The sequence below is a fragment of the Elgaria multicarinata genome, chromosome 1 (assembly GCF_023053635.1).
Source record: "Elgaria multicarinata webbii isolate HBS135686 ecotype San Diego chromosome 1, rElgMul1.1.pri, whole genome shotgun sequence".
In the NCBI taxonomy this organism is placed as follows: domain Eukaryota; kingdom Metazoa; phylum Chordata; class Lepidosauria; order Squamata; family Anguidae; genus Elgaria; species Elgaria multicarinata.
In genome coordinates this window covers 119,270,934-119,291,344 of record NC_086171.1, presented here as the reverse complement: position 1 = coordinate 119,291,344, position 20,411 = coordinate 119,270,934, and positions in this window count along the sequence as shown.

Sequence of the window (20,411 nt, the reverse complement as noted above, 5' to 3'; positions counted from 1 at the left end):
AGACCTGAGCAGCATGGAGGAGGAAGTCTAGGCCCCAACACCCACTACAATACTGAACTACATAATACTTTTATTATGTCTATTCTTTATACTTAAATTTGTGATGTTATCTATTGACAGCAATGAGAGGAGGATGCAAGTGGCTGGCCCTACAACTATGTCTTGGGCCTCAGGTTACACCTCTGTGGCCACCTCAGGTTTCTCCTCTTCAAAACAAGAGCCTCCCAAGTCCATGTCAGGATCCTACACTACAACAGTAAGGTTAGCAAAGTTTCTCAAGGATTTAACACATCTCTTCACAGCAAACTAGTCATAACTTGCAACAAATCCACATATAATTGCCAGAGTAAAGCCAAACTAATTACTAATTAAGCAAGGGGGGGTTAAGCAAATTTTCCAATGGCACAAATGCCCTGTTAACACACACACCCTACACTGCCTGCCCCCCAAGCCAAACACATTATTTCTCTTTCACGACTGGATAGATTATCACCAACACTAGAAGCACCTAAAACTTAAAGACTGATTGACAGGGCCATACAGATACCCAGGAAGGACGACAGACCAAGATAAGTACACCACTGGTTGTCATCTTCAGCCCCCAATTGAAACCACTGCAACAGATCAACAATGAACTCCAACCCATCATCAGCACAGACACTTGCCTTGGGAGGCAGACCAGTCCTGGCCTACAGACAACCTCCCAACCTGAAGCAGATGCTAACCAGCAACAGGACACAGGACAGAAACACAGACAGAGGGACCAGACCATGCAACAGACCCAAGCACCAATGCTGCCCCACATTTATTCAGACAACACTGTGACAGGACCCAACAACATCAGTCACACCATCAAGGGCTCTCTCACCTGCATCCTTATATAATTTGTGTTATAAGCCATCCCTGACTTTGTCTATTGTTAAGTTCTTAATAAACACATAACACTTAACACCGGTCTTATTATTTTCACCCCTTTTTTCAACTGCACATTATCAGATTTCCAACTACACATTTCCCCCTAACTGCACATTTTATGTCCAACTACACACTAACCTCCCTGCAATTAAGACTTCATAGACCCTTTCATGCCAGATATACCAGCATGCATATCTGTAGGTTTGAAATGTTTGTGCTCAAGAACATATGGCAAACCCAAAGTTTTTACCCACTTCCGTTCTTTCTTTCAAAGGACATCCCATATAAGAGTTTCCTAGTGGGACATGCCTTGCCTAGTGTTACTTGCTGTAATTCTTGGAATCTACTAGAAAGCAAGAAATGTTCCTTATTCAAACAGTGTCCCAAATTTGAACACTCTCAGACATGCATCTTCTCTGGAGCAAATCTATTTTACCTGCTTTTAGAAGGTTAAATTACTTTTACTTTCACTCCCTGGACTCTTTCTTCCTGTTAAGGGGTGGGAAGAGGGAAAGTACATGCCTCCAAGGGAGATGACTTTTTAAAATCTTAACTTATGAGTTCACCTCCTAGCGAAGTGGATATAATTTGGAATCAGAGTTGTGCATTTGGACTTTTAGAATTACATCAGGCTTGGATTTTCACACCAGCATGGGACATGCTGTGGAGTTCTGAACAGGATTCTTTATCTAGTAGTGACACCTGAGAGTGTTAAATTACAAAATAATTTCCAGGTTCCATGGCAAGCGATGGGAAACTGAGAGCCAGTGTGGTGTAGTGGCTAAAGTGTTGGATTGGGAGTTGGGAGATCCGGGTTCTAGCCTCACTTGGCCATGGAAACCCACTGGGTTACTTTGGGCCAGTCACAGACTCTCAGCCCAACCTACCTCACAGAGTTGTTGTTGTGAGGATAAAAATGGAGCGGAGGAGGATTATGTACGCTGCCTTGGGTTCGTTGGAGGAAAAAAGTGTGGGATATAAATGTGACAAATAAATAATAATCTTCTCTTGGTCTTGGGGATTGTCCATAGGCTGAATCCATTTTAGTATTGTCAATGACATATTGTCATAATGAACAAGCCTATTATTATTATTATTATTATTATTATTATTATTATTATTATTACTATTAATAATAATAATAATAATAATAATTTATTTCAATTTCCATACCACACTGTTTACAATTCATAAAATAACAAAATACAGCATAAAAATTACATATACAAAATTTTGAAACAACTTAGATCATTAAAACAGTTTCAATAAAATACTAGACCTGTTTAGATGACTGTCATAAATGCCCATCATATGCTACTAAATGCCATTAAATGGGTGTGAATAGAGGGCAGTAATATCCCCCCAACCCCCACCACCGCTACACAGAGGGACACAAACACACAGCATTGAATCTTCAGACCAATCATGAGAGTGCATAATGCTTCCAGATCAACCTTCCTGTGATCAATCGGCCGAACTGCCACATCCCATTCTGTCCACCCTTAAGCCACAATCAAAGTTTGCCAGAAAGTTTGCCACTTCTGTTAGACTTTTGCTGTGTTTGAAGGTTGTCGGAGGTGCAGTTCATTTACATTTCAGGCATTTCTGTAAGACTCTCTTGGCAGGGTTATAAAGTGTTACTGCGTCACAAAGTCAGAACAGTACCCATGGCTGCACTATTCAAATTTATTTGATTAGAAACCTGCAGGCCTTTCCTTTCTGTTCATCATAACGGATGGCCAATGCAGAAGGGAGGCTTCCGAGGCTGAAAGCACATCAGCTGACAGAATGCAATCAGGGAGATAAAATGCAAGTTGCTAGTAAGCTTTTTACTGGGACAAGGATCTGTCTGGCCCTGTCTGTCTCCTACTACTAAATCTTGATTTAAACTTCTTCTGAAAGCTTTGGGAGTCAACATTACCCTTTTCATTTCCATCCCTAAAGGTGGCTTTCATTTCCAAAGGAGCTACCGAAGGTTGAAACGAAAGGTTAACTGAATGCTCTGAAGAATGGATACGAGTCTAAATGCAAATGGAACCAAGGCGCTGGTTCTCCAAACACTTAGAAATGAGCTCATGTCTGCTGTGCACCCTTTTATCAATTAAACAAAAATAATAATTAAAAATCACTGCATATACTCAGGAGGATCATGCTCAAATGATCGTGGCAAGCCTAAGGGCAGTGGGCATTTTGAGAGAGGAGAACATCTTCATAGATGTGCTTAATCTGGCTAATGACCATGGCATGTAGAAAGAGGATGCAGGCTGGCTCACCAGCCATTTTCTTCTAGCCCAGCTCTTGTTTTTCTGTAATGGATACCTAAGGAATGAGATAATTTTACAGATCCCTGGGATCTCCCGAATTTTTCTGCTGACTGACACTGGTTGGAATATCTAGCAGGTCCAATATTCATCCTGATGTAGGATCGGTATCAAGAGTAGGCATGGTCAGACACCTGCTGAGAGCCCACACCCCTGCAGGGCCCCACTGACAAGAGCTTCCTGGAGTTGCTCCTCCTCTTTACCATTACAACCCGACAACTGTGGTGGTGAGAAGGAGGAGATGCCACTGCCTACCTGCTCACTGGCTCTCTGCCTGTCAAACAAGCAAGTGGTAGCAACAGTGACAAAGAAGAGGAGGAGCAATAGCAACTGGGGACAGTGGCAGTGAGGAGATAGGCCCATTGAGGGTGTCTTGACCATTGGCCCTCAAAAACCAGGAGTTGGCAGTGTCCTGATGTCTCATCAAGCAAGGTCTTGATAATTCATGCTAGTTTGGCAGCCTCCTCCAGAATCAAATCCTGGAAGAGGGTATTTTTTTCTGTCTTTCTGGCTACTGGTGTGTCAGTGATCAACACCATATCCAAGTTGGAGGATCCATCAGCGTACACACACCAAACTAAGTACTGGACCAGATCACAGGTCACAAATTCCTACAACTCCTTCACTCTTTATCAAATATTGTTCCCTCAGTTCCAAGGGCAGTATCCAATACTAACATGCAGCTAGTGTGACAGTATTGGATACTGCTAGTGATCTGCTAGTCAGTACCAAATGCTAGGCAAAGGGGGAAAAAAGCAGTGGTTTGCTGCCAAAATCCAATGGCAAAGCACTATCCCCCCACTTTGCCAAGCATGCAATACTGATGTTACACTGTCGTTGACTCATGCTAATGCAACATCATTAGCGCTAGTGCTATGACATCATCTGATGCTGCCCCATATATTTTTGAGAACAATCCTGCCCTTCCTTATCCCAGTTGTTCATCAGATGTGATGTCCAGTTGTTTGCTAGCTATCCTTAGCAGCAAGGAATCCATTGAGTGTTTGGGTTTGAAATCATGCAACAGGGCATTTTATTCTTCCTGCGTAGAATGTCCTTAGGTTTTTCTTTAAGGCTTTGATCATGTGCTAAATCCCCAACTTTCCCCTGGACATTTCGAATTACAGTTTGGAAGTTCTGTATGTGTATGGTGGTGGAGATGGTGGAAGGCAACTTCTGAAATACAACAACACCTCAGGCTGTCTTCGAAGCACCGAGTTGATGCCACCTCCCTCCTCAACCCTACACTTTCCCTCTCCTGTGGCGGTGTTGGGTAATCCCAACACTGAGGAGAGAGCATGGGGTTTCTGGAACCAACCCTGCCCTCTTCCTGGTGGAAGGGGACCAATTGCTAGTCCCCTTCCACCAGGCCCTGCCCCCAGGTTGGCCCCAGATTGGCTGTGGAGTGATGTTACACAGCAGAAGCGCCATGTTGACATCACTCCATTTGGAAAAGTTGGGGTAGTTTTCTGACTTTTTCATAATGGGGCACAGATCCACAGCCACCATGGGGCTTTCCCTGCATGTAGACAACCCCCACATCAACTTGTCTGTGCACAGGAAGAATAGGCATGCATACCTTCTGGGCAATGATTACTAACTTCTTCAGATGGAATTGTCTAGTAAAATTGTGGTGAAAACTGCTCCTGCTTTTTATTGCAGCATGGGGCTATGATCTGCATATTTAACAGATTGTATGGACATTAGATAGTCTACTAATTTTATAAAGGTCTTACTGGAAGGATGCCAGTGAACTTTAAGCATGTACAAATGTCTGTGAAGTATATTGAAATGGTGAAGAATAAAGGACACGTTTAGTGTGTGAAAGATCTCTCACCTCTGTGATTAGGAGTGGTGTTCCTAACATTTTTAAATTGGTTTTGAAAGAAAACAGAATGCACCTGCTTTGACCAGGCTTCACATAATTCACCCAGAGCAGCAGATTACAGGTTCCCTGTTGCAAACAATCAAAGAGGGCCTCAGAGTACATCATTATGAGCAATCGGCCACATATGCAGCCTGACTTAAAGCTCCATCACACCTGGGGGAAAAATGCTGGCTACTATGGCTTCTCCGCTCCTGGTTTCGTTGCTCAGTTACTTCCTGTTTGAAAACAGGAAGTAAACAAGGAGTACGAGGCCCATTCAGTCCGGCATTGTAATCACGCTGCTTCTCCCACACGCAGCAGGAGAGAGCAGCAACCGGACTTTTTCTGTTTTTTCTTGTGGTGTAAGGAAGGTCAGAAGGGGTGGAAGGTGCACGAGAGGCAGATGACATCATGTGAGGGACCTCTGAGAAATCTGTGAGTGCCCAGTAATAAGCGTACAATAAAACGCTCATCTGCAGTTGCTTATCAGAGATAGCAGCTTCTCACCACAAGGGTGAGGGAGCACGGCCTGTGGAGGAAACGGTTAAATGACTCAGTCCTGCTTACTTCTGAGGCTTGGAGACATGCAGAGTCTTGACCTACTTACTTGTGAGTAGGAATGCAGAAGCTTGGTACTTAGGATGCTATTTGAAAATGCTGCTGAGTGATTCGGTCCAGTTTGCTTATGCAGAACCCTTGTCATGCTTACTTCTGAGTTGGCTTAAAACTGGTAATCATCACATCTTGTCCCTGGACACTCTGCCTTTGGTCATGTTCAGTTTGATCCAACCACAGGTGGAATGTGGCCCCAAGACCTTTCTCAGATTGGAATATAGCTCTTGGGCTAAGAACGTTCCCTAATCTATGTGGAGACTTCTAAAATACAGGGTTTGGACAGTTGCGAATCCAGGTGTATGCTCTGAATCCAGGCTCTACTTTGGGGCTTGAATTCTATCATCTCAGCAAGAAAGTAAAGTGCTGGTATGTAAAGCTGTTTGCATCAGTGAACTAAAAATAATTCTTTTAAAAAATGTGTCTCTCACACAAACTAAATAGCCATTATTTCACTGTTTGCCACAGACACATTTGGCAGATATAAAAACACATAGCTAGAATATTCCCCAAGCTGATACATTATGCAGGCGGTAGGGAACAATGTTTATAAATCTCCTCAAGATTATTAGCTAAAGACCATGCCAACCTTCCTTCATGGAGAGCAAGGCAAGAAAGAAAGCAGCAGCAAGAAAATTTAGTCTGGGAAGTTGGCTATAACCTGACAGCTTTAACGTAATAGAGGCTGGATGAGCTGAATTAATTTCTTTAACACATGATCCCTTTCTTGAATGTGGTGATCATGGTCACATTACATAAGGAGAACATTGACCTGATGTGTATTACTGTTCCAGAGACTTCTGTCTGTGGCAGCCTGTTAGCAATTCTATATGATCAGGTCTTTCACACTTTCTAGTCATTCACACTTCTCTTTATGCAGTCCATATAATATTATTTAGGACAGTGACCCTGCAGTAATAAAAAGCTGCTGTTTTACCTATATACTGAGGCCCAGTATGGGGCAAAAGACAGGATAGCTCTAAAATGGACCCATATGCCCATATACAACATATATTTACATTTTTTACACTATGAAAAATCACTCTTGATGTTGCTATCTGTGAAATGACGAGCAGTCGATACCCTACGCTTTCTGTTAAGAAAAATTAAAATGCAGTGGTGTTGACATACATATTACTGTAGGCAGAGTAAAATTAAGGTCTTATTAACTTCAGGTTAATGCATGCAAAGCCACTCGAAGGCTAAGCTGTCATTTCTTTTTCTGTGATCTCATTGTGAGGCCTTCACTGATCTCAAGGGGGAAAGAGTTACATAAGAAAGTGGGTCAAAGTGAGCTCCAAGGTGAAATAAGTGTTTGACCAGCTGTATTTAAAGGACCAGCACGGAAGTGCTCCTGCTAATAAATCTTCCCCCTCAAAAATAGGAAGAAAGCATCCCCCATAATGTGTTGTGAGACCAGCTTGAAGGAAGCAGCATTCTGATATTTGATATTACCAGAGAAAGGATCAAAGAATTTCCTCTGGGCACATCTGCCCACAGTTTGGCATGGCTAATTGGCTTGAATAATAATCAGAGGACTTCATTCTTAATTACTGTTCTTGAGAAACACATCGACCACGAAACTAGGAATCTATTTTGCCTCACAGTCCACATTATTGTGCAATTTTATCAATAGCTGTTTGCCCTTACTTAGATCTAGGGACGGGTGAGAAATTAGTTCGTTTCACTTTTTAGGGGAGATTTACCCACTGCATGTCTCCCAAAACATAATGCTGCCCTCATTGCAATTTGTTGTCAGAAATTAGTACATGTCTGAGTTTGTGATGCTTTTCGGTAGGCATGTGCTCCGCTCCTATTAGAAGCGCAGAAGCAGGAGCGAATTGGCCTGCTCCGCCTTGCCCAGAGGTGGAGTAGAAGCGGACCACGGACCCCTAGAAGCAAGGCGAATAGAAGCGACCATTTTCGGAGCGCTTCTCTTTCTGTGGAGCGCTCCGATCACCATCTTGAAACATTTCGCCCATAGATAACTGGGTTGTTTTTGAAGCTATCGTTCTGAAAATTCTTGTGCTTAGACAGATGTGGTGCAAGGGGATGAGCTCCCCAAGGGCATCTAGGAGGGGTGGAGTTAAAAGCAGGAGTGTTGCTGAATAAACAACAAGAAGAACTTTAAAAAAAAGGCTATATCTGTCTTTTACCAGCAATAGGGGGACGTGCCCAGGGGAGGGGGAAGCAGCTGCCAGTTCAACTCATGACATTGCTCCACCACTAAGAAGTAGAACTCTCACTTCAACTCATGATAGGCATTGCTCCACCGGGTTACTCTCTTTGGAAGGTTCTGATGGCCTTCCAAGTACAGGAGAGAGTGGGGGCACGTCCACATGGGATGCCCTAGGGGAGCTCATCTCCTTGCACCACATCTTTTCAGTTGTTCCCCAAAGTTAGGGTGGGTAGCAGTGCTGTGTTTCTATCTCTTATTATTGGCTTAGTATATGATTTCACAGGTTGTGTTTGTGCATTTGGTGGGGCTACTGTTTTAAAAAAACACTGGGAAAAGTCCGTTCAGACTAAGAAAGAGAAGTTCCCAGAATCCCAAGTTATCCATTTTGCCTATCCCCTCCTCCAACTTTGGGATCATGTGATCATGACCGGGAGTTGACTCTGCCCCTCAGCAATCGAAAAGGTAATCTTTTTCCTGCCTTTACCCTACTTTTTTAAAAATCCTAGCGCGCGACCCGCACCACGCAGAGAGGTGAGAGTAGTCTCAAAATGACCCCCATCCACGACTGTCTAAGCACAAGAATTTTCAGAACGATAGCTTAAAAATCAACCCAGTTATCCCCGATTCTTTTCCGCAATGTAATCCTATGGGCGAAAACCACCGTTTGACCCGCGCTGTCCCTGTTTGTTGACCCGATTTTTAAAAAAATATAGCACGCGACCCGCACGACGCAGAGAGGTGAGAGTAGTCTCAAAATGACCCCCATCCACGACTGTCTAAGCACAAGAATTTTCAGAACGATAGCTTCAAAAACAACCCAGTTATCTATGGGCGAAATGTTTCAAGATGGCGATCGGAGTGCTCCACAGAAAGAGAAGCACTCCGAAAATGGTCGCTTCTCTTCGCCTTGCTTCTAGGGGTCCGTGGTCCGCTTCTACTCCGCCTCTGGGCAAGGTGGAGCAGGCCAATTCGCTCCTGCTTCTGCGCTTCTAATAGGAGCGGAGCACATGCCTAGTTGTTACTTTCCAGAACTTTATGCAAATTTATATGTATAAGCTGAAAATGTGAATTTTCTCCATAGGCTAAAACAGGAAAATGTGAATTTGGAGGATTTGCAGATTTTGTGAGGGGCCGCAAATTTGCACAAGTGTGAATTTGCAGAAACTGAAGAAATTGGAGGGGGGGTCAAAATCCATCAATGATGGAATGAAAAGCACCTGACAATCTGCAAAACACAGACGGAATGGGTTTTACAAAACCTGTAATCCCTACTTTGAGGTCCTTGATGGAATGGTCAGAGAGGTGAAAGTGTTCATTGATAGATCCGTGGTTTCCCCCTGATCTTTATGTGAGATTTCAAACATTCATCCTCTTTCTTAAGCAGGATCCTGCCTGGACAATGTTAACTGATGGACACTGTTGACAAGATGTGATAAAATCATCCGTTTCTTTGAACAAGAAATTTGCAATATATCTTTCCTTGGAAATTTATACAACATTCATAGTGCTGCATATCTAGGAACCTCAGACAATGTAACGATCTTGGAACAATGTTCTCAGTGCTAATTAACAAGACTAACTGACACCTCACTTTATTGCAGAATGTTCTGCTTTTATAATTTCAAATATTAATTAATTTAAAAGGCATTTAGTGTTGTATCCAATCTTAGTTTGACAAACCTCATTCATTTCAATGGGTCTACTCTAAGTGGGACTAATATTAGATACAACTCTGATATTCCACTTTTCCATCAGAGGGCTGTCAAGACAGCTAACAACAGTAAATTACAAAGCCAATTTTAATAAATAAAAAAATACCCCATAATTAACAAAGTACTGCCAGCTATAAACCAACATTAGTAAAACCAGCAATTATTCTACATCATATGCCTTTTTAAACAACCATATATTTGTGGCCTGTTGAAACATTTGCAGTGAGGTGGACAAGTAGGCCTCTCTAGGAATAACAATCCACAGTTTTTATGCCGGTGTTTGGTTGCAAACTTGGATAGATTGCTAAATCCAACAGTGGAGAGTGATTGGAATGAGCTCTGCCCAAAGCATGACTCATGTCAAGGCAAAATGAGCAATTTCCTGTGGCTGGACACCTTTGGGGTTCAGAGTTGAAAAAGAGGGTGGTGAGGGACAGCCAGTGTGGTGTAGCAGAGTGTTGGATTAGGACTAGGGATAGACATATTCAAATCACCACTTAGCCATGAAGCTTTCCGGGGTGACATTGAGCTAGACACTACCCCTTGTTATGTGGAAAAACTGGGAAGAGGAAGCCATATACACTGCCTTGAGCTCCTTGGATGAAAGTTGGAATATAAACATAAACAAGAAGGAAAACAAGTGTGAAGTTCTACTGTTCAGGATTCTGGACAGACATCAATGCCTTTTTGAGAATAGTCCATTCCCACCCCCTCCTACCTGGTTTTCCATATTGCCCCTCAACAGTTGGTTTGTATTCCGTGACCAGTAAACATGAAACTGTTTTTTGTACAAAAAATTGTTTGTACTTCTGCAAACCTTGGGGCTCCCCCAAGACTTTTGAGATCTCCCTCTTGTGCATGGATACTGCCACTTTGGGTACATAAGGTTCCACACACAGAGCATGAGTTCATGATAAGACAATAACCATTTATTATCATTCCACCTTTTCTGAAAGCATAACCCTGTGTGCGTTTATTCAGAAGTAGTACAGAACAATTTTTTTTTTACTCATTTTGTTTCAGATGTTTAGAAGTGAAACAAAATGTAGAGAAATGGAGCAGAAAAAGATTTTTTTCATGGGTTAATGGAAAGCTTTGAAATGTTAGGCCCCTGAAGGGGGCTTCACTTAATATGTAGCAAAGTTGCTCATGTGTGATTTCTTTCTGTAACAACTGGTCCACTGCTGTTTGCTGATGATACACAATTATATCTTTCATCTCCAGAACTTTCTCCTGATGTTCAGGATCGTATCTTGGCATGTTTTTCAGATATCTCAGCTTGGCTGCTTCATCGTCGTTTCAAACTTAAAATGGAAAAGACAGAATTGCTTGTTTTTCCTCCCAAACCTTCTCCCTATCTTTCATTCTCTTTTACCATCAATAATGTTACACTTACTCCACTTGAGGAAGCTCGTAGTCTTGGTTTTATATTTTACTCCTCACTCTCCTTTACTCCTCATATTGAGGCAGTAGCTAGGTCCTGTTGGTTTTTTCTTATGCAATATTGCCAGAATATTATCGTTTTTGTCTGACTCTTCTGCCAAGACTCTTGTTCATGCATTAGTTATTTCTCGGCTGGACTATTGTAAAAGCCAAACCTGGACCGGGAAGATGTTAAAAACTATAGGCCAGTGGCGAACATCCCTTCCTGGGCAAGGTGCTTGAGCAGATAGTTGCAGGACAACTCCAGGCACTCTTGAATGAAATGGATTATCTAGATCCTTTTCAATCGGGTTTCAGGCCTGGTTTTGGAACAGAAATTTCCTTGGTCACCCTGTTGGATGACCTCTGCCAGGAGAGTGTGACCCTGTTGGTTCTCCTGGACCTCTCAGCGGCTTTCGATACCATCGACCATGGTATCCTTCTGGATAGGTTGTCTGAGCTGGGAGTTGGAAGTACTGCGTTGCAGTGGTTCCGCTCCTACTTGGATGGCCGACTCCAGAAGGTGGTGCTGGGGGATTATTGCTCTGTGCCATGGCACCTAAGCCATGGGGTTCCACAGGGCTCTATTTTATCCCCTATGCTGTTTAACATGTACATGAAGTGGCTGGGGGAGGTTATCCAGAGAAGTGGACTGAGGTGTCATCAATATGTGGTTGATACCCAGCTCTACCTTTCCTTTACATCAAACCCAGGTGAGGCAGTGGCTGTTCTGAACAAGTGCCTGGGCACAGTAATGGACTGGATGAGGGCTAATAAACTGAGACTCAATCCAGACAAGACGGAGGTACTGTTAGTGGGTGGTTCATCTGTCCGGCGAGGTGATGTTTGCCCTGTCCTGGATGGGGTTGCACTCTCCCTAAAGGATCGGGTCCATAGTTTGGGGGTGCTCTTGGATCCAGAAATGTCACTTGAGGCACAGGTGAACTCAGTGGCAAAGAGCACCTTTTATCAACTTACGTTGATATACCAACTACACCCTTATCTGGACAGAGATAGCCTAGCTACATTTATCCATGCTCTGAGAAACTCTTGTTTGAATTACTGCAATGTGTTATACATGGGGCTGCCTTTGAAAACGGTCCAGAAACTTCAACTGGTACAAAACAGGGCAGAACGTTTACTAACAGGGACTGGCTGGCAAGTTCACATTACGCCAGTCCTTTTACAACTTCATTGGCTGCCAGTCCAGGTCCGGGCCCAATTCAAAGTGCTGGTACTAACATTCAAAGCCCTAAACAGCTTGGGGCCAGGTTATTTGAAGGAATGCCTCCTCCCATATGTACCTGCCCAGACCTTAAGATCATCTACAGGGGCCCTTCTCCATGAGCCCCTGCCAAAAGAAATTAGGCAGGTGGCTACTAGGAGGAGGGCTTTCTCTGCTGTGGCACCTTGGTTATGGAATGAGCTTCCCAGAGAGGTCCGCCTGGCGCCTACACTGTACTGCTTTCATCGCCAGCTGAAGACCTTTTTATTCTCTCAGTATTTTAACACTTAATTTTATTTATTTATTTATTTTATTTATTTATTACATTTTTATACCGCCCAATAGCCGAAGCTCTCTGGGCGGTTCACAAAAATTAAAACCACAAAAAACATCCAACAGGTTAAAAACACAATTACGAAATACAGTATAAAAAGCGCAACCAGGATAAAACCACACAGCAAAGTTGATTATAAGATTAAAATACAGAGTTAAAACAGTATAATTTAAATTTAAGTTAAAATTAAGTGTTAAAATACTGAGTGAATAAAAAGGTCTTCAGCTGGCGATGAAAGCAGTACAGTGTAGGCGCCAGGCGGACCTCTCTGGGGAGCTCGTTCCACAACCGGGGTGCCACAGCGGAGAAAGCCCTCCTCCTAGTAGCCACCTGCCTCACTTCCTTTGGCAGGGGCTCACGGAGAAGGGCCCCTGTAGATGATCTTAAGGTCTGGGTAGGTACATATGGGAGGAGGCGTTCCTTCAGATAACCTGGCCCCAAACCATTTAGGGCTTTAAATGTCAATACCAGCACTTTGAATTGGGCCCGGACCTGGATTGGCAGCCAATGAAGCTGGAAAAGGACTGGCGTAATGTGTTCTTGCCGGCCAGTCCCTGTTAGTAAACGGGCTGCCCTGTTTTGTACCAGCTGAAGCTTCCGGACCATTTTCAAAGGCAGCCCAACGTATAACGCATTGCAGTAATCCAAGCGAGAGGTTATCAGAGCATGGATAACTGTAGCTAGGCTATCTCTGTCCAGATAAGGGCGTAGTTGGTATATTAACCTAAGCTGATAAAAGGTGCTCTTTGCCACTGAGTTCACCTGTGCCTCAAGTGACAGTTCTGGATCCAAGAGCACCCCCAAACTACGGACCCGATCCTTTAGGGAGAGTGCAACCCCGTCCAGGACAGGGCAAACATCACCTCGCCGGACAGATGAACCACCTGCTAACAGTACCTCCGTCTTGTCTGGATTGAGTCTCATTTTAACTTAAATTTAAATTTTACTGTTCTAACTCTGTATTTTAACCTTATATCAATTTTTGCTGCATGGTTTTATCCTGGTTGTGCTTTTTATACTGTATTTTGTATTTGTGTTTTTAAACTGTTGGTTCTTTTATTATGGTTTTAATTTTTGTGAACCGCCCAGAGAGCTTCGGCTATTGGGCGGTATAAAAATGTAATAAATAAATAAATAAATAAATAAACCTTCTCCTGACTGGCCTTCCTTCTTCTCACGTCAGTTCATTGGTTTCTATTCACCACTCTGCTGCTAAGATCATCTTCTTGGCTCATTGCTCTGATCATGTTACTCCACTTCTGAAATATTTTCATTGGCTTCCAATTCACCTCAGAATCCAATATAAGCTTCTCCTGTTGACTTTCAAAGCTTGTCACAATCTAGCTCCTTCCTATCTTTCTTCTCTCATCTCACATTATTGTACCGCTCGTGCTCTTCACTCATTGAATGCCATGTTTCTTACCCGCCCAATGGTCTCTACTTCTCTTGCTCGACTTCATCCTTTTTCTCTCACTGCCCATTATGCCTGGAATTCTCTTTCAGAGCATTTGTGGATCACGAGTTCAATTACTGTTTTTAAAGTTCAGTTGAAAACTTTTCTTTTTTCTACAGCTTTTAGAACTTGACTTTGTTCTTACTTTCACACTGTTGGTTTTATTGTCCCCTGAGCCTATTTGGTAGGGGTGTGCACGGACCCCCCGCTCCGCTTCACTTGCAGATCCGCCATTTTCCGGATCGGGCTGCTCCACCCCGCCCCCGCTCTGCCCACTTCCGCTCCGCTCCGCTCGGAGCTCCGGATCCGGATCCGGAGCTCCGTTTCCCCCCCATAGGGTTGCATTGAAAGCTAAAAAATTATACAACTTTTTTTCTGTTCAAGTTAGAAACCTCATGTTTGGCACCATGACACCTCATGGGGGTATACACACGCACGCCAAGTTTCAAAGCAATCCCATCATCCCCTGATTTTTGGGGAATTTTTGAAAATCGGGCACCCCATTCACACCCCTTTCCATAGCTCCGTCAATTTGCACGTTAGAAACCTCAAACTCGCCACCATGAAAGCTTATCCAGGGATACATACGCACGCCGAGACTCAAGGCAGTCCCATCATCCCCTGATTTTGGGGGAATTTATGAAAATCCAACACCCCTTTCCATAGCTCCGTCAATTTTGCACGTTAAAAAAACTCCTCAAACTCACCACCATGACAGCTTATCCAGGGATACATACGCCACACGCCGAGACTCAAGGCAGTCCCATCATCCCCTGTTTTTTGCCGGGGCTTAAACCTGCAAAATTTGGAACTTCCAAAACTCCAAGTGAGCGCAGGAAGGACTTCTCCCCTGAGTCAAAGCCACACACACACAACATCCTTGCGAGGTGGGCAGGGGAGGAGGGAGGGAAGGCAGGCAGGCATGCAGCTGGCATTTCTGGGGGCATAAGGAAGTGAGCCAAGGATAAGCCAGTAATGCATATAAAATGGAATAAATCAATAAATAAACAAAGGAGGGGTGGAATTAAAAGCAGCAGTGTTGCTCAATAAACAGCAAGAAGATTTTTTAAAAAAAGGCTATATCTGTCTTTTACCAGCAATAGGGGGACGTGCCCGGGGGAGGGGGAAGCAGCTGCCAGTTCAACTCAAGACAGCCACCAAGAGCTCTGAGATTAAGAAGTAAACGCTCACTTCAACTCATAACAGGCATCGCTCCACCACTAAAAAGTGAACATTCACTTCAACTCATGATAGGCATTGCTCCACCGTTTTACTCTCTTTGGAAGGCTCTAATGGCCTTCCAGTGCAGGAGAGAGTGGGGGCACGTCCACAATGAGATGCCCTAGGGGAGCTCATCCCCTTGCACCACATCTTTTCAGTTGTTCCCCAAAGTTAGGGTGGGGAGCAGTGCTGTGTTTCTATCTCTTATTCTTGGCTTAGTATATGATTTCAGGTTGTGTTTGTGCATTTGGTGGGGCTACTGTGTTAAAAAACACGGGGAAAAGCCCGTTCAGATGAAGAAAGAGAAGTTTCCCAGAATCCCAAGTTACCTGTTTTGCCTATGCCCTCCTCTAACTTTGGGATCATCATGACCGGGAGCTGACTCTGCCCCTCAGCCCTTTGAAAAAGGTATTTTTCCCGCCGATTTTTTAAAAACTTCTAGCGTGCGACCCGTACGACGCAGAAAGTTGAGAGTAGTCTCAAAATGACCCCCATCTGTGACTCTCTGTGCACAAGAATTTTCAGAACGATAGCTTAACCCCCCCCAGTTATCCCCGATTCTTTCCCTCAATGCAATCCTATGGGCGAAAAGCCGAAAACGCCGTTTGAGCCGCGCGGTTGACCCGATTTTCAAAAAAATATAGCACACGACCCACACGACGCAGAGAGGTGAGAGTGGTCTCAAAATGACCCCCATCCACGACTCTCTGAGCACAAGAATTTCCAGAACGATAGCTTCAAAAACAACCTAGTTATGCGTGATTATTTGCCGCAATGCAATCCTATGGCGAAATGTTTTCAAGATGGCGACCGGAGCGCTCCGCCTGAACTAGGAGCTCCAAAAAATGGTCGCTTCTCTTCGCCTTGCTTCTAGGGGTCCGCGGTCCGCTCCTACTCCGCCTCTGGGTAAGGCGGAGCAGGCCAATCCGCTACTGCTTCTACGCTCCTAATCGGAGCGGATCACACCCCTACTATTTGGTTCATTCTCTTACCTCTCTTATTGTTTTATTATGATTTTATTAGAGTGTAAGCTTATGTGGCAGGGTGTTGCTCTTTTATTCTTTTACTATGTACAGCACCATGTACACAGTAAAAGAATAAAACAACAACACCCTGTTTGATGGTGCTATAAATAATAATAATAATAATAATAATAATAATAATAATAATAATAATAATAATAATAATAGCTCATGTGTGCTTTTTTCCCTGTAACAACTGGTCCACTTCTGTTTGCAGTGACACAGCTCCAAGTTGGCATTACTCTGTATGGAGAGTGTGTGCCACTGTAACCCCTGTAGACCAGACGGTTTAGTCCCTTGGGGCAGAGTCCTCACTCAGAGGGAGGGCTAGCGGAAAACAAATAAGAGAAAAAGACAGTTTGTTTGGCTGGGAAGCTGAATGCTAGATGGATTTATGACTATGGGCTCTTATCACCTTGTATAAGGTAAATGGAACATATATTTGTGTATAGCAGAATTTGAAGGGGATGGGAAACCATTTATGTATTTTTGATATTTGTTCTATTATTATTATTATTATGCTAATTCCCTAAAGTACAACGTATAAGTTACTAATTGTGGACTGTCCTGTGGTCTAAGGTTAAGAAATCTACAAAAGGACTACTGAAGTAGCCAGCATCTTGAAATAATCAAAGACGCTTTGGGATTGGTCTACTGCAAAGTTGCAAGCAAGAACTCCATATTTTAGGCTCAGAAGGATGAATTGTTGCATTTATGTAAATTTGGAAATTGTTGCATGTTTTGTAATTTTAATTCTTACTAAAAATATGTGTTTTCAGTTATATTGTTACCAGTTTTCATAGAATCATAGAATAGTAGAGTTGGAAAGGGCCTAAAAGGTCTAAAAGACCACCTGCTCAATGCAGGAATCCACCCTAAACCATCCCTGACAGATGGCTATCCAGCTGCCTCTTGAATGCTTCTAGTGTGGGAGTGCCCACAACCTCCCTAGGTAACTGGTTCCATTGTTCTACTGCTCTAACAGTCAGGAAGTTTTATTTTATTTTATTTTAATTCAGTCTCATGGCACCCACATAAGTAGAGGTTATACCACCATGCCCCTCCCTGTGGCTCATAAATGACACTGCATCAGGCCATTTCAGAGGTATTATGTTAAAAAGAAATGATGCCACCCCATAAAAGATTATAGTAGTACCCACTGGCCTTCACTATTATTATTATTATTATTATTATTATTATTATTATTATTATTATTATTATACTAGCAATGCCTCTTGAATGTTGTGACAGTAGACGAATTTGTTACAGAAAGAACATATTGGGCCTGTTCAGACAAAACTCTAAGCCATGGTTAGGCCGCTAACCTAGGGTGACCATATGAAAAGGAGGACAGGGCTCCTCTATCTTTAACAGTTGCATAGAAAAAGGAATGTCAGCAGGTGTCAATTGGATACATGGAGAACCTGGTGAACTTCCCTCTTCATTACCACAGCTAAAGCTGCAGGAGCTATACCAGAGTGACCAGATTTAAAAGAGGGCAGGGCACCTGCAGCTTTAACTGGTGTGATGAAAAGGAAATTTCACCAGGTTCTCCATATATACAAATGACACCTGCTGAAATTCCCTTTTCAGTACAACTGTTAAAGACACAGGAGCCCTGTCCTCCTTTTCATATGGTCACCCTAGCTAACCCTTTTGCAGCAAATACTGAGTGTATTTAAACCATGGATATGTAGCCATCGTTGTTAGGAATGGTTCACATGAAAAGCTAAGTCATAGTTCTACTCCAGGGACTGAACATTTAAACAGTGTATCCTGACCACAGAAATTTGTGACCAGAGAATAGGCAAAATTGAAGGGGCACTTCAATTCAGTTGTTCAGTGTTCAGTGGGGTTTATTCCCAGGCAAGTGAGTATAGAGACTAAGGGTACCAGTACTCTCAAGGATGTGTTGTAAGCCATTGACTGTGATAGCTTTAAGCTTAGTTGAGACTAACTTAGATTAGTTTCAACTGACTAACTTCATGACTAATTTTTGCTGGATTGTGCCCAATGTATATTTAATTCACTCCGGTATTGTTAAAAGAAAAGTCTTTGAGTTCCTATAAGTTCAAATTTAAAAGGTCATTCAGCATTCTGCCCTTTTGTGTACTTTGTAGGAATTGTCACCTGACATAAATATTTAAATTACCCTGCAACAATCCGTAGAGCAATCGGAAACAATTTATTTCCATTCTCAATTATTCCAAAGTTCAGAAATTAGCGCTAGAACTTTTCAGTTTGCAAGTAAGTTACTATAACAAAAGGCATTTTAAAGCGCCATGGAAAGATACGTTGGAAATTGCCTGTTCAAAGAAATTTATGATTTTATTATAGCTGCATATTGACTATTCCTACAATATCCTGAAGGCAGAACCAAACAGTTTATTTATTCAAACTGCAAATGAAATTGGGCAAGAAAAGTAATTAGCAAGCAACAAAAAATAATGGAAACGCACCATAAAAGCTGTTTGGAATTTATGTTGGTTGTCAAATTGTTAGAAAATAACAGCTTAAATTTTAAAAGATCAACTTTTTTATATGCGTACTGACTGCATACAGCATATATCGATTCATCACAAAGTTGACTCAGAGAAAATCCAGCACCCTTGCTGAGGCATTTCCCCCCACTACCCCACTTTTGAGTTTGAGAATGAGCAAAACACAGAGGCAAAAAGTGCTCATACATAGTAAAGGGGTTCCAAATTACATATAGAGCCACATTTAGAATAGGTATCAGCTTATATGCTGGCTTTCTTGAAATGAACAGGGCAGCTGTTCCAGGTGGGTCAGTTTTGTGTGTACATTACAGTTTCTATGCTTGTAAGGAATGGCTGAATTGGAACCAGTGAAGTGTGCACATGGTTTATGAGCACCTTCTACAACAGTAAAGGTATACACAACTTTTGGGCTCAAGGCACAGGGCTCCATGACAATGCCATTCTCAAATAAGGGTGTCGATATATAGGGATATTGCAAGAGTCCATGGGGGTGTACGAAGTCCTGGACCCTGCTCACCAAGCCATGGGGCACTCACAGACCCACATGGACCCTGACTGCCCTCTTAATGAGCCACATTTTGTACAAAAATGGCAACCTGGGCTTTTCTGGGGAGGTAACGTTACATAAATGTTGGCACCCTTCAAAACCCTTCCTCATGCGGTTTGGGAGGTGGAAAATGTAACATCCTTTAAATGCCTCCTAAAATATGTATCTTTTCATAAGGACTTTCCCTGGGCTGTAACTACTGCTGGGCTTATTTTGGTTTTACATGGTATTTTTAAATGTTTAAAACTTTATATTATGTTTGGATTTGCTGTATTTTACAGTTTTAATTCTGAACCACTCAGAGAGCCTCTGCTATATAAATAAATAAAGCAAGTAAATGGTGCCCATAAAGGGGCCAATTACAGAACACTACAGGTGTGAATACTCGCTAAGAGGGTGGATGGCCCCACTGCGTTTCCTGGATGCTCACCAGGCTGTTCAGCACTCATGCAACATGGTGGCCCACAGTGGCTTGATGAGCACCCAGCGAAACCAGGCATGGGTGAGTCCATCCATCCCTACGGATATACACCTCAAGGCCTAAACCCAGGAAGTTAAGTGGGGGCTGGTAGAAAGTTCTTGGTAAACCACCATACTCAATCCTACAGTTCTTGGTATGGATGCCAACTTTGCAACCACAATAGGATGTTTAATGCTGATATCACTTGCAAGCACTTCATTATCCAAACCATCAAGCTCATGCACACTCCGTTGCTATTACCGCGCCATGGCTCGTAGATTGGATTGGATTCAGATTCCATCCTAGTTGAGTGGACGGCATGTTACACAAGTGCAATGATCTTTTCTCCCACTGAACTAGGGTCTTGATCCAACATACTGGGTTCCACAAGCACTAGACTTTTGTGCATCATTGCTATCATGTCCAGATGCCAGTCTCTGCATGTAGCAGTGCCAATTGTGCAACATTTTGGGGAAACTGCACCACCACTACAACACTTCTGTGAGCACGTATCTGGATCCAACTCATTTTATTTATTATTGTTGTAATCTGCCCAATAATAAAAGTTCCCTGGGTGGTTTACATAAAACTAAAATACAATACAAAAAGTCACAAACAGC